This window comes from Triturus cristatus, chromosome 6 (genome assembly GCF_964204655.1).
Source record: "Triturus cristatus chromosome 6, aTriCri1.1, whole genome shotgun sequence".
Taxonomy (NCBI): domain Eukaryota; kingdom Metazoa; phylum Chordata; class Amphibia; order Caudata; family Salamandridae; genus Triturus; species Triturus cristatus.
The window spans coordinates 77,249,905-77,262,094 of NC_140589.1; positions in this window are offsets into that span (position 1 = coordinate 77,249,905).

Sequence of the window (12,190 nt, forward strand, 5' to 3'; positions counted from 1 at the left end):
ATGTACTGAAATAGAAAAATTATCACTCCGTAAATATACAGGTAGGGTGATATCCTGGTTATAGTTAGGACCAAGTTTCCATAGGAAGAGCATTTTGTGTTTTGCTTATAACTTTGGCGTCCTTTGATGAATTTTCATGAATTTTTCCAAACTAATTCTTTGTTTATATCAGCTCCTATGTTGGAAGTTTGGGGGTGATTCATCGGGGGGGGCCGAGAAAAAAGGGTGGTCCCAAAACGTGTTTTCTCCATGCACTTTCGCTGGGAAACTTTAGACAAGGTTACAGGTCGAACGGGTGAACGGAATTTCCCCAAATTTGGCAGGGAGAAGGGTCATGGTCTAGAAAGCAGGCTTTTGTTTATTTGGTGTAAATCCGTTCAATAGTTTGGAGAAATATAGAAATTCACAGATTTCGATATTTGGGAATTCTGCCATCTGATTGGCTGAGGCGTTACGAGCAAGAGCTTGCTGCTTATTGGCTGCGAGCTGTTGCAACTAGGAAGTGTTGGCAGCCATTTTGTGATTCCGTTGAAACGAGTAAGGGGAAAAAAGGGTGAAAAGAGTAAGAAACAGGAGGATAGGAGCACTGTAACCTTTGTGGGGAAGTGCGAAGCGAAGTACTCACTCCTACCGGTCTGAAAGTGCGGTGCTGCTCAGAGTGACATGGTGCTGAGATGAGATGCTGCTACACTAGGGTATGAAACCGAGAGCCTAAACCGTGAGCTCATTGCTGTAAAGTGATGTGCTCTGCTCTTTGTAGCATACCTGTGGAAGTAGTGTTAGTAGGCGTTTATACCATACAGGGAGTGGGAAGCGAACTACTGACCCCTACCATGAGTTTATATTATTCCGGAAGTGGGAAGCGAAGTACTCACGCCTACCGGTGTGAAGACTCGGGGATCAAACTGAGCTGATTGCTGTAAAGTGATGGGCTCTGGGCGCTGTAGCATACTGGCCGCTGTAGGATAACTGTGTAAGTAGTGTTATTATTATACTACACAAGGAGTGGGAAGCGAACTACTCAACCCTACTGGTCTGAAGACTCGGGTATTAAACTGTGAGCCTAAACCGTGAGCTTATTGCTGTAAAGTGATGTGCTCTGGGCGCTGTAGCATTCCTGTGGAAGTAGTGTTAGTTTGCGTTTATACAATACAGGGAGTGGGAAGCGAACTACTCACCCCTACAGAGTCTCAAGACTCGTGGATGAAACCATGAGCTCATTGCTGTAAAGTCATGTGCTCTATGTAGTAGTCCAATGTAACTCATAGTAGAATGTTAGTATGTAATGCTACTAGAATGTAAGTATGTAATGTTAGAATGTAGGGCTGTCATGAAGGGAATCTTGGGGAGTTTGTACACGGTGCTGGAGAAGACGGTTGCCTTGTTGTCTGCTCCTGTTGGTGGCTATTTAAGCTGTCTTCTTTTCCTGTAATAAATCTACTCATCGGATCCACTGCTGTCTGCCTCTTCACTACATAAATTTGGCGAGGAGCGGGAGAAGGTAAAAAGAAGGCAGCACTCACCAATATTTCAAGCTTCCTTGCATTCTGCTGAAGACCCGTTTTCTTCGTGAAGCTGTTTCTACTCATCCCAGGGTCGTCGGCTCATCGAACTATGTGATCCGACCTCTGGTAGGATTGATATTTTTTGATTTTGGGCTTCCTCTGCCTCTTCACTACACCCTGGTCGCTGTACTACACTTGTGCAAGTAGTGTTAGTATGCGTTTATACTAATACTGTAGTTATACAGTAACCAATGCATCATGGCCCTGTGGAGCGCCACCTCACAGGTGCAGCTCATACAATGTGCATCCGCGGGACATTTATGTTTGCTATTACAGGGCAGGAGCATGGCTTCCACCCTGTGATAGCAAATCCTTGTTTGCCTCACTGAAGCGAGAGGAGGAAAACCTTGTATCGCTTCAATAAAGCGGATCCAGATGGTAACAATGGAGAGAAAAAAATGAAGCGGGGTCTCATCCGTTCATTTAAATGAGCCCCCTGGTGGGTAATGTTCCAGGGCCAATCCTATTATTATATTGCGGGGTCTCTGCAGCACTGGGGATCTTAATCTCACATGTAAATTAGGCGCGGGAGGGCACAGAGACGTTTCGCAGACTAGGGGATCGACACCTCCCCGGGTATTGTTTACGAATTGTTCGGGGGGCTTCGAGGCCAACTCAAGACTGGGGATCGCCACCCTCCGGGGCTTTACTTGAATATGCAGGGTGGGCCACGCCAGTCCTTGAAGCCTCGGTGGCCCTAGGCAGTGCCTTATTGGTTCTGTAATCACACGGGCAGTACTCATGGTGTTATAAAGTGATACACTCAGAGAACCCTTGCAGTTGTAGAATTAGCCAGGCGTCATTTATGTAATAGTCTGTTGGTTTATATTTGGTGGGTGCACCGGAAAATTACAAATGTTTTCCCTCAGAACCTCCTATCAACTGCCGATTTTTACAATAAACTACAGACAAGTGTTGTCAGAAAAAGAAGACCCATACACTCACTTATTTATTGGTAAAAAAAATAACCTTTTTTTAAAACAACACAAATAAATGAAAACGCAACTTTATTCGAAGAAACAACAGTATAACATGAAGTAAGTGGGTGAGACTCCTCCGGAAGCAGCGTACAAAACCTGCAAGACAAAAAATAAACATAAGTATGTGTGCCATGTCCAAGAGAAAAAGAAAGGTAGTCAGAATGAAAGGAAGAAAGTAAGAATGGGTCAGAGAGCGAGTGGGTGGAAGGGAGAAGGGGAGGGAGAGTCAAAAGAACAGAGGGAGGAGGAGACAGAGCATCAGCCTACTGCACCCAGCCCTCGCTGTTCACCTCCCGTCACCCGTGTGTCTGGGACGCTGGGGTCTGCGAGAAAGAGTGCGGTCCAGCAAGTCCTTAAAATGAAACAGAGATATGAATGAGGCCAGAGATTACATTATTATCTACGGCAACATCGCTTGCCTGCACCCCAGCCCCTTCCCCCGCACTGTGCTCAAATGTAGCTCCTGCGCACCGTGGCTTCACGGCTCACCTGCCACCACCAGTATGTCCAACTACGTGCCGGTGCGAGCTCCGACTCTGGGGTGCCTCTCTCAGAGTGGCACAGCAGGTCTCCGGTCTGGGACGGTGTCTTGATACCACGATGGAAGGCGTCAGAATGCCCAGGGCATCATCATGGGCTGAGCACCTGCTGCGCACATTTTGGTGCAACTAACTCAGTGTCTGAAAAGGGAGAAATGATATAATGCTGGAAAGGTCTTGAGGTAAATGAAGGTTTATTTCAAGCTTAATAGAGAACACCAGTTGAGTGATCCTTCCTTATTGAAGTACGATCTACCAACTGTTAGTGGTAATCGTGATTCAAAGAGTTGGAGTGTACGAGAATACACAAGGTTAAATAATATGTTATGCCAACGTTCACACACAAAGGAACAGAGCGCATGCTAGAAGCATAATGTGCGCATGTTATGCAGTGGCACAAGCCTGTCTGCATGTACACTTAGTAATCAGCTCACTACAATGCCCCAAAAGCCAACGCCACGTGTCTGTAGGGCAGCGCTGCCCCCTGGCTCAGGCTCCAGTACAGTCCAGCAGGTCCTTAAAATGAGACAGAGATGTGACTGAATGAGGTCAGAGATCACATCATTACGCCCGGCAACATTACTTGTTCGCACCTGCGCACCCAGGCTGATGTACCCCACCCCTCCCGCAGCACCGCGCTCAATTGCAGCCCCTGTGCACCCAGGCCCCACTGCTCACCTGCTATCATTGTTGTGTGTCCAAACACGACGGCCAGCAGGGTTCACAATCCAAATGGAGTTTTGATTGCGAGGATGGTGTACCCCTCATGGATACCTTTTTTTTATTGCGCATTGTGATATGCGAGGTGGATGCGGCCATATCACCTGAGGCAGTGTGGAAGAACCGGGACATGTGGCATCGTCGTTATCCTATTTATACGTACGCAAAATGGGCTGAGCTTGCGTACGCAAGGCCAGCGTAGGGGTGTTAATAATTATTCCGTGGGCCTGGGCGTTGTTCAGTTCCTGCCTGGCCAGGAAGACTTATGTGTGTGTTCCTGTTGCAATTTTGACGTCGCACAATCCGCAATTTACATTAATGTAGCATGTACCGGGAGGGCGGCAACTATCGGTAATGAGATGCTGTCCGAAAACATTGAATGGCCAACATCACATGTTGTCAAGCTTGTGGATATGAACAGACACGCATGTCAATGGTGGGCGGTATTATTGGAAGTGTTGCTATCGCGAAGCGCACACATGTGAATGTGCTCGGATGGAGGGAGGATCAGCAGTGAGGCTACGTCATACACAGTGATAACGCTCATTACAGTCAAGCAAAGCATGTGAAACGTGAATCTGATAGTCTCACATATGACACACTACTATACTGGTAAAGCCTGACAACAGAGCATACTGCAACACAAATATACACATTACTCTTTACTGTTTGTCACATGTGATCTAGGATGTGCACTCTGCCCGTGGCTGATGATACCCCTTCGAGCCACTAATACCCAGACGGAAAGGCAGCACAATAATGCGCACACACACACACACACACACACACACACACGCACACACACACACACCAGGGGCATCGTGTAACACACATTTGTTTTTTGATGTAACGTTTCAGATGCATGGCCATCACACGTGGAAGGCTACGGTACAGACCATGAATATTGATCAAAATGATCATTGCATGTTGTGTGTTGTATAAGATATGTGTACACAGCAAAAAAAGAGGCGTCTCTCATCAAACGCTGTAGAGAGAATGACTAAAATGGGTGGGGTCCTCCAACTGTTACAATGGGAAATGTTATGAACCAATCAAATGCTTTTTTTTGAGGTCACATGGCAATCGCGCACCAAGCACGCAAGGAGGACGCACCCGACGCGATTTTGAGAAAATATATTTACCATAATATAAGTTTATCACAGTTAGAAATATATAAATGTTTAAAATATTTTAGATTATCGCTTGCTCTCATATACAAAAAAATTAGGGAATGGCGTACCCAGCGCGACACCATACATCTATGACATAACACAGGGCCTGGCAGCGTGCACTCGTTGCATACGCAACGCGCAGTGAGCGCTACCCCATACGTACATGACGTAACACGCAGCTTGGTACTGCGTACCCGTCGCATGCCAAATTAGCAGCTGGCGCGACCTCATACGTATATGATGTTACGCGGGACGCGGTGCCACGAACCCGTCGGATACAAAATGCGCATCATTTACGAGTTTAGCAATATATTCGGATAGGATTCACCTGCTGATGGGGCTTGGTACAATACCGGTACGGGACTCCAGTTTTCTCAACAAAAAAAAAAAGATATACATATATTTTTTTGAAGATATAAAACATTACATAATTTTTAGAGTAACAAAAAAGGATTATAGAGTTCCAAAATAGAAAAAATATAGGTTTTATAAATATTAAAATATGAAATTAACATTTAAAAAACATTCGAAATTCACTGAAAAAACCATCGGTTTTACAGCTGTTATAGTTAGGAATTTGCATTTAAAAAACCTTTGAAAATCACTAAAAAACCATAGAGTGGATTTACCAAAGTTTATATTAGGGCATCAGTATGTGCATCAGATTATCACATGGATGATGTCATCAGTGATGTCATCAGTGATGTCATTTGAGATGTCATCAGTGATGTCACTGACCATGTCATGAGTGACGTAATATGTGACGTCATCAGCAGTGCATTGCGGGCGCGCGAGTTATAATTAGCTCAACTAACTATAACGGGGGAATTACTATGGTCAACTAACTATAATGTCCCTGAAACTTATGTTTTTTTAGTGAAAAAAATAATATATATATATATATATATATATATATATATATATATATATATATATATATATATATATATATATATATATATATATATATATATTATCTACTGGCGGTCGCAGTAGATAGTTATAGTTAGGACCGTGTTTCCATAGGAAATCTCAAAATTCTATTTTGAATAACTTTGGCGCCGGTTGACGAATCCTCGCGAAATTTTCAAAACTAATGGGGCGCTCCGTTCAGCTACTACCTTAAAAGTCTCGGGGTGATTCGTCAAGCGGGGGCCGAGAAAAAGGGGGGGTCCCAAAACGCGTTTTCCCCATGCATTTTCCCATAGGACCTTTAGACACAGCTACAGCCCGAACGGCTGAACAGAATTACTTGAAATTTGGCAGAGAGGTAGCCCTCAGGTCAGGGATGTGCCTTTTGAAGGTCTCGTGTAAATCTGTTCAGTATTTCCTGAGAAAATAGCATTTAAATCAATATAAATATCTATAGGCGCGCTCCGAGCGCGTACCGTAAGCTTACCGTACGTGCACGCCGCCGTGCACGAGCGCGATTCTGATTGGTTGTTAGATCTTAGTAAACATTCGAATCGGTCGAAACCAGGAAGTGTCGGCCGCCATTTTGTCTCTCGCAGTCTGAGGGGGTGAAAAACAAAGGTGGAGAACGTGAAAAGGGGGCAGGGTGGACAGTTCCTGACCCCCTAGCCTTTGTCAGGGCGTCCCAGAAGGACCCCCAAGGGCAAAAATTAATTTTATTTTTTTTTCGAAAAATCGCGGAATGCGCGTAGCGTACGCGCACGGCGTAAACGGGAAAATTCCGCGAGAAAAATTCCGCGAACTTCGCGTAACTATTCCGCGATTACGCGTACCGTACGCGCACGGCAAAAAAAAATTTTCAAAAAGGAAAGCTTAAAAAAAAATAAAAAAATTGTGAGGTAAGGTTGGCTCTTAAAAGAGCCGTTGGGTTAATACAGGGATAGAGGAAAGAAAGAATGGGAATATTATGAACGTCTACAAACGTGCTGGTCTATCTTATTGTTAATAAGGGAAACACTGGTCTCCCCAAAAACAATAAGACCACAACACGTTGTACACCTCATTGAAACCCTCCGAAATCGAGGGTTAATGTCCAGAGGAACTGAAGAAGGTGATGCTCCCACCTCAGAGGAAGGGCTCAGCTGAGCTGCCGATGATGTACTCGGCTGAGCTTCTGAGGTTGGGCTCCGGTGACTTACTGAAGAGTTTTCTTCAGTATGTCGAGCAAAGGTCCTGGGATGTTTATCCCTAAGGTGTCTCATCATAGAGTGATTTCCAAAGGAATACTTCTTCCTTGGATCTCCTCTAGATAAAACACGCTCACAAAGTCTGCAAGTGACCAATGGAGCATTGCCCTTTTTCTGCCCCTCTGGAAAAGTAAAATACTCCCACACAAAAGAATCCTTTTGTTTCCTCCTTCTCTGTCTGATGATGGTGCTGCTAGGCTCACTCTCAGAAGAGGTCTGCTGCTCTGCCATTCTATCTCAATGTCAATTCAGCTCCTTCTCCTAGGGGATCTCAAGCAGTAATGAGGGGAATGGGTGTGGTGTGGGAAGTTTCTGGAACTGAAAGTAATTTCAACCAATGAAAAGTGTTCTTTGTGGATCACATGACCTACCGTGCGCGCTCCGTAAGCTTACGGTACGCGCTCGTAAACAAGTACGCATGCGCAAACGTGACGCTTACGGAGCGCTTACGGAGCGTGTACGTAAGACGCACTCGCGCATGCGCATTACACGCCCCTGCGTAACCGCGACGTTGCTTCCGCACAACGCGCATGCGTGTACGCGTACGTCACGTACGTATCACGTAAGCGCACTGTACTTATGACGTACGGAGCGCGTAGCGTCAGCTTACCGTACGCGCATCATATCACGTAAGCGCACCGTACTTATGACGTACGGAGCGCGTAGCGTCAGCTTACCGTACGCGCGCGGCAAAAAATGCATAAAAAAAAAAATACAAGTTTCAAGAGTTGTAGAAGATAATAACTGTGATGTACAACTGTATGTAAACATTAATTTTTAAAAAAATAACCATTCCATAATGCAGGATATAGTACATATATTATTTTATACATAGGTTGGATATTATTTTTTACCAAAAATCTCAAAAAAAAATTTGCATTTAAAAAACCGTACAAATTCACTGAAAAAACCATAGGTTTCACACACGTTATAGTTAGGAATTAGCATGTAAAAAACCTTGCAAATTCACTGAAAAAACCATAGGTTTCACACATGTTATAGTTAGCAGGACATTTCACTCGTGAAAAACCAATGAAATTCCCCCGTTATAGTTAGTGCAGGCAACTATAACTCACGTGACCGCAATCCTCTGCTGATGATGTCAAATATTAAATCACTTATGACATATGTGTCTTTCTGAAAAAAAAATATTTGTAATATATGTATAGCTAAAAATTAATGGAAGAAGACATGGGTAAATAAGTGTCTAAATACAGTGATGTAATATCTGACGTCATCAGCAGAGGATTGCGGTCGCGTGAGTTATAGTTGCCTGCACTAACTATAACGGGGGAATTTCATTGGTTTTTCACAAGTGAAATGTCCTGCTAACTATAACATGTGTGAAACCTATGGTTTTTTCAGTGAATTTGCAAGGTTTTTTAAATGCTAATTCCTAACTATAACGTGTGTGAAACCTATGGTTTTTTCAGTGAATTTCAAAGGTTTTTTAAATGCTAGCTCCTAACTTTAATGTGTGTGAAACCTATGGTTTTTTAAGTGAATTTGCAAGGTTTTTTAATATATATATATATATATATATATATATATATATATATATATATATATATATATTCACTGAAAAAACCATAGGTTTCACACATGTTATAGTTAGCGGAAATTTTACTGATAAAAAAACAATGAAATTCCCCCGTTCTAGTTAGTGCAGGCAACTATAACTCACGCGACCGCAATCCTCTGCTGATGCTAATACTGTATTTAGACACTTATTTGCCCATGTCTTATTCCATAAATTTTTAGCTATACATATATTACAAATATTTTTTTTTCATAAAGACACATATGTCATCAGCAGAAGATTGCGGTCGCGTGAGTTATAGTTGCCTGCACTAACTATAACGGGGGAATTTCATTGGTTTTTTATCAGTAAAATGTCCGCTAACTATAACATGTGTGAAACCTATGGTTTTTTCAGTGAATTTGCAAGGTTTTTTAAATGCTAATTCCTAACTATAACGTGTGTGAAACCTATGGTTTTTTCAGTGAATTTGTACGGTTTTTTAAATGCTAAGTTACTTTACGCCATTCGTGGCGTGCGCGCCCACTTAACGCAGTTCGTTCCGTGCACAGTGAGCACGCGGTGCGCTTCGCGCACCGCGCGCCCACTTTACGCAGTTAGTGCCGTGCACGCACGGTGGGCACGCGCACCGCGTGCCCACGTTACGCTAGATGGGCCATGTACGCACGATGCACTTCGCGCACCGTGCGCACATGGAGGACATATGATGCACCACGTTTTGAAAGGTAATATTTTAATTTTTCACACCTTTAATAAGCCATGCGCAAATGGTCCCCTCCGGGCACCATTTGCACACGGGGTGGGGAGTGTGTGGATAATTTATTTTTTTTAATATTTTTTTACCGTACGCGTACGGTAAGCGTAATCGGCGAAATTAGCGAAAAAATAAAAATTCCGTTTTTGGCCTTGGGGGATCTTTGGGGACTCCCTTAACATGGCTAGGTGTTTTGGAGCTGTCCAAACAGCCCCTTTACATGTTTTTGTGCTTTGTTTTTATAATCCACACTCTCAGTGCGAGAGAGAAAATGGCGGCCGCCGCTTCCTGGTTTCGGCCGATTCGAATGTTTACTAAGATCTAAGAGCCAATCAGAATCGCGCTCGCGCACGCCACCGTACGCGTACGGTAAGCGTACCGTAAGCGCACCGTAAGCTGGCTCAGATATATCTATTGATTTAAAGGCTATTTTCTCAGAATCTACTGAACAGATTTACACCAAACCTACAAAAGGCACTTCCTTGACCTGAGGACTATCTCTCTGCCAAATTTCTAGTAATTCTGTTCAGTCGTTCGGGCTGTAGCTGTGTCTAAAGGTCCTATGGAAAAATGCATGGGAAAAACGCGTTTTGGGACCCCCCTTTTATCTCAGCCCCCGCTTGACGAATCCCCCCGAGACTTTCAGGGTAGGAGCGGAGCGTAGCGCCCCACCTATTTTGAAAAATTCGGGAGGATTCGTCGACCGGCGCCAAAGTTATTCAAAATAGAATGTTGCGGATTTCCTATGGAAACGTGGTCCTAACTATAACTACCTACTGGCGACCGCCAGTAGGTAATATATATATATATATATATATATATATATATATATATATATATATATATATATATATTCACTGAAAAAACCATAGGTTTCACACATGTTATAGTTAGCGGAAATTTTACTGATAAAAAACCAGTGAAATTCCCCCGTTATAGTTAGTGCAGGCAACTATAACTCACGCGACCACAATCCTCTGCTGATGCTAATACTGTATTTAGACACTTATATGCCCATGTCTTCTTCCATACATTTTTAGCTATACATATATTACAAATATTTTTTTTTCATAAAGACACATATGTCATCAGCAGAAGATTGCGGTCGCGTGAGTTATAGTTGCCTGCACTAACTATAACGGGGGAATTTCACTGGTTTTTTATCAGTAAAATTTCCGCTAACTATAACATGTGTGAAACCTATGGTTTTTTCAGTGAATTTGCAAGGTTTTTTAAATGCTAATTCCTAACTATAACGTGTGTGAAACCTATGGTTTTTTCAGTGAATTTGTACGGTTTTTTAAATGCTAAGTTACTTTACGCCATTCGAGGCGTGCGCGCCCACTTAACGCAGTTCGTTCCGTGCACGGTTTTTATCAACTTTAATAAGCCCTGTACATTTGGTGGCCTTCGGCCACCAAAAGCACAGGGGGTGGGGTCAATGTGGATAGTGTTTTTTTTATTTCAATTTTATAATTTCATGTTGCCAAAATTTAGTTTTTTTTACCTATTAATAAGCCCTGTACATTTGGTGGCCTTCGGCCACCAAAAGCACAGGGGGTGGGGTAAGTGTGGATAGTGTTTTTTTTAATTTTATTTTTTTACCGTACGCTTACAGTAAGCGTACGGTAAGCGTACCCCGCGAAATTGCCGAAAAAAAAATAAAACCGTTTTTGCTCTTGGGGGATATTTGTGGACTCCCTCAACATGACTATGTGGGAGGGAGTTGTCAAAACAGCCCCGTAACATGTTTTTGGCCATCATGTTTGATAAACAACACTCAGTGCGAGAGACAAAATGGCGGCCGCCGCTTCCTGGTTTCGGCCGATTCTAATGTTTACTAAGATCTAAGAGCCAATCAGAATCGCGCTCGCGCACGCCACCGTACGCTTACCGTAAGCGTACGGTAAGCGTACCGTAAGCGGGCTCAGATATATATATTGATTTAAAGGCTATTTTCTCAGAATCTACTGAACAGATTTACACCAAACCTACAAAAGGCACTTCCTTGACCTAGGGACTACCTCTCTGCCAAATTTTGAGTAATTCTGTTCAGCCGTTCGGGCTGTAGCTCGTTCTAAAGGTCCTATGGAAAAATGCATGGGAAAAACGCGTTTTGGGACCCCCTTTTATCTCAGCCCCCGCTTGACGGATCCCCCCGAGACTTTCAGGGTAGGAGTGGAGCGTAGCGCCCCACCTATTTTGAGAAATTCGCGAGGATTCGTCGACCGGCGCCAAAGTTATTCAAAATAGAATGTTGAGGTTTTCCTATGGAAACGTGGTCCTAACTATAACTACCTACTGGCGACCGCCAGTAGGTAATATGTGTGTGTATGTATGAATATATATATATATATAAGTATATATTTGTCAACTAATATTCTGCTCAATCAGCCGCAATGGTGATATTGATAATTGAGTTCCATTCTTTAATGTGGCACCGTGAGCTTTCTGATTTTCATGAATTCAACAATCAGCACTTTTTTTAAAAGTATGTTTTTATTGTAAATGAAGATTGGGTGGGCTGCACGCATATGGGAGCTTTGGTGCCGTACTTATATCAATTACCAAATTACTTGGGAATGCTATTTTTACACGCCCTTTCCCTAGGTTGAGAAAGCATTGACAATTAGTTTATTTGGCGAAACAGGATGGTTTAGCATTATGCTGTCCTCTATATTCATGACTTTTTGCATTATGCATTTAATGTTTAAAACCATATTTAGAAGTTGTTTTGCCAGGCACGGAGTAATCCATGTAG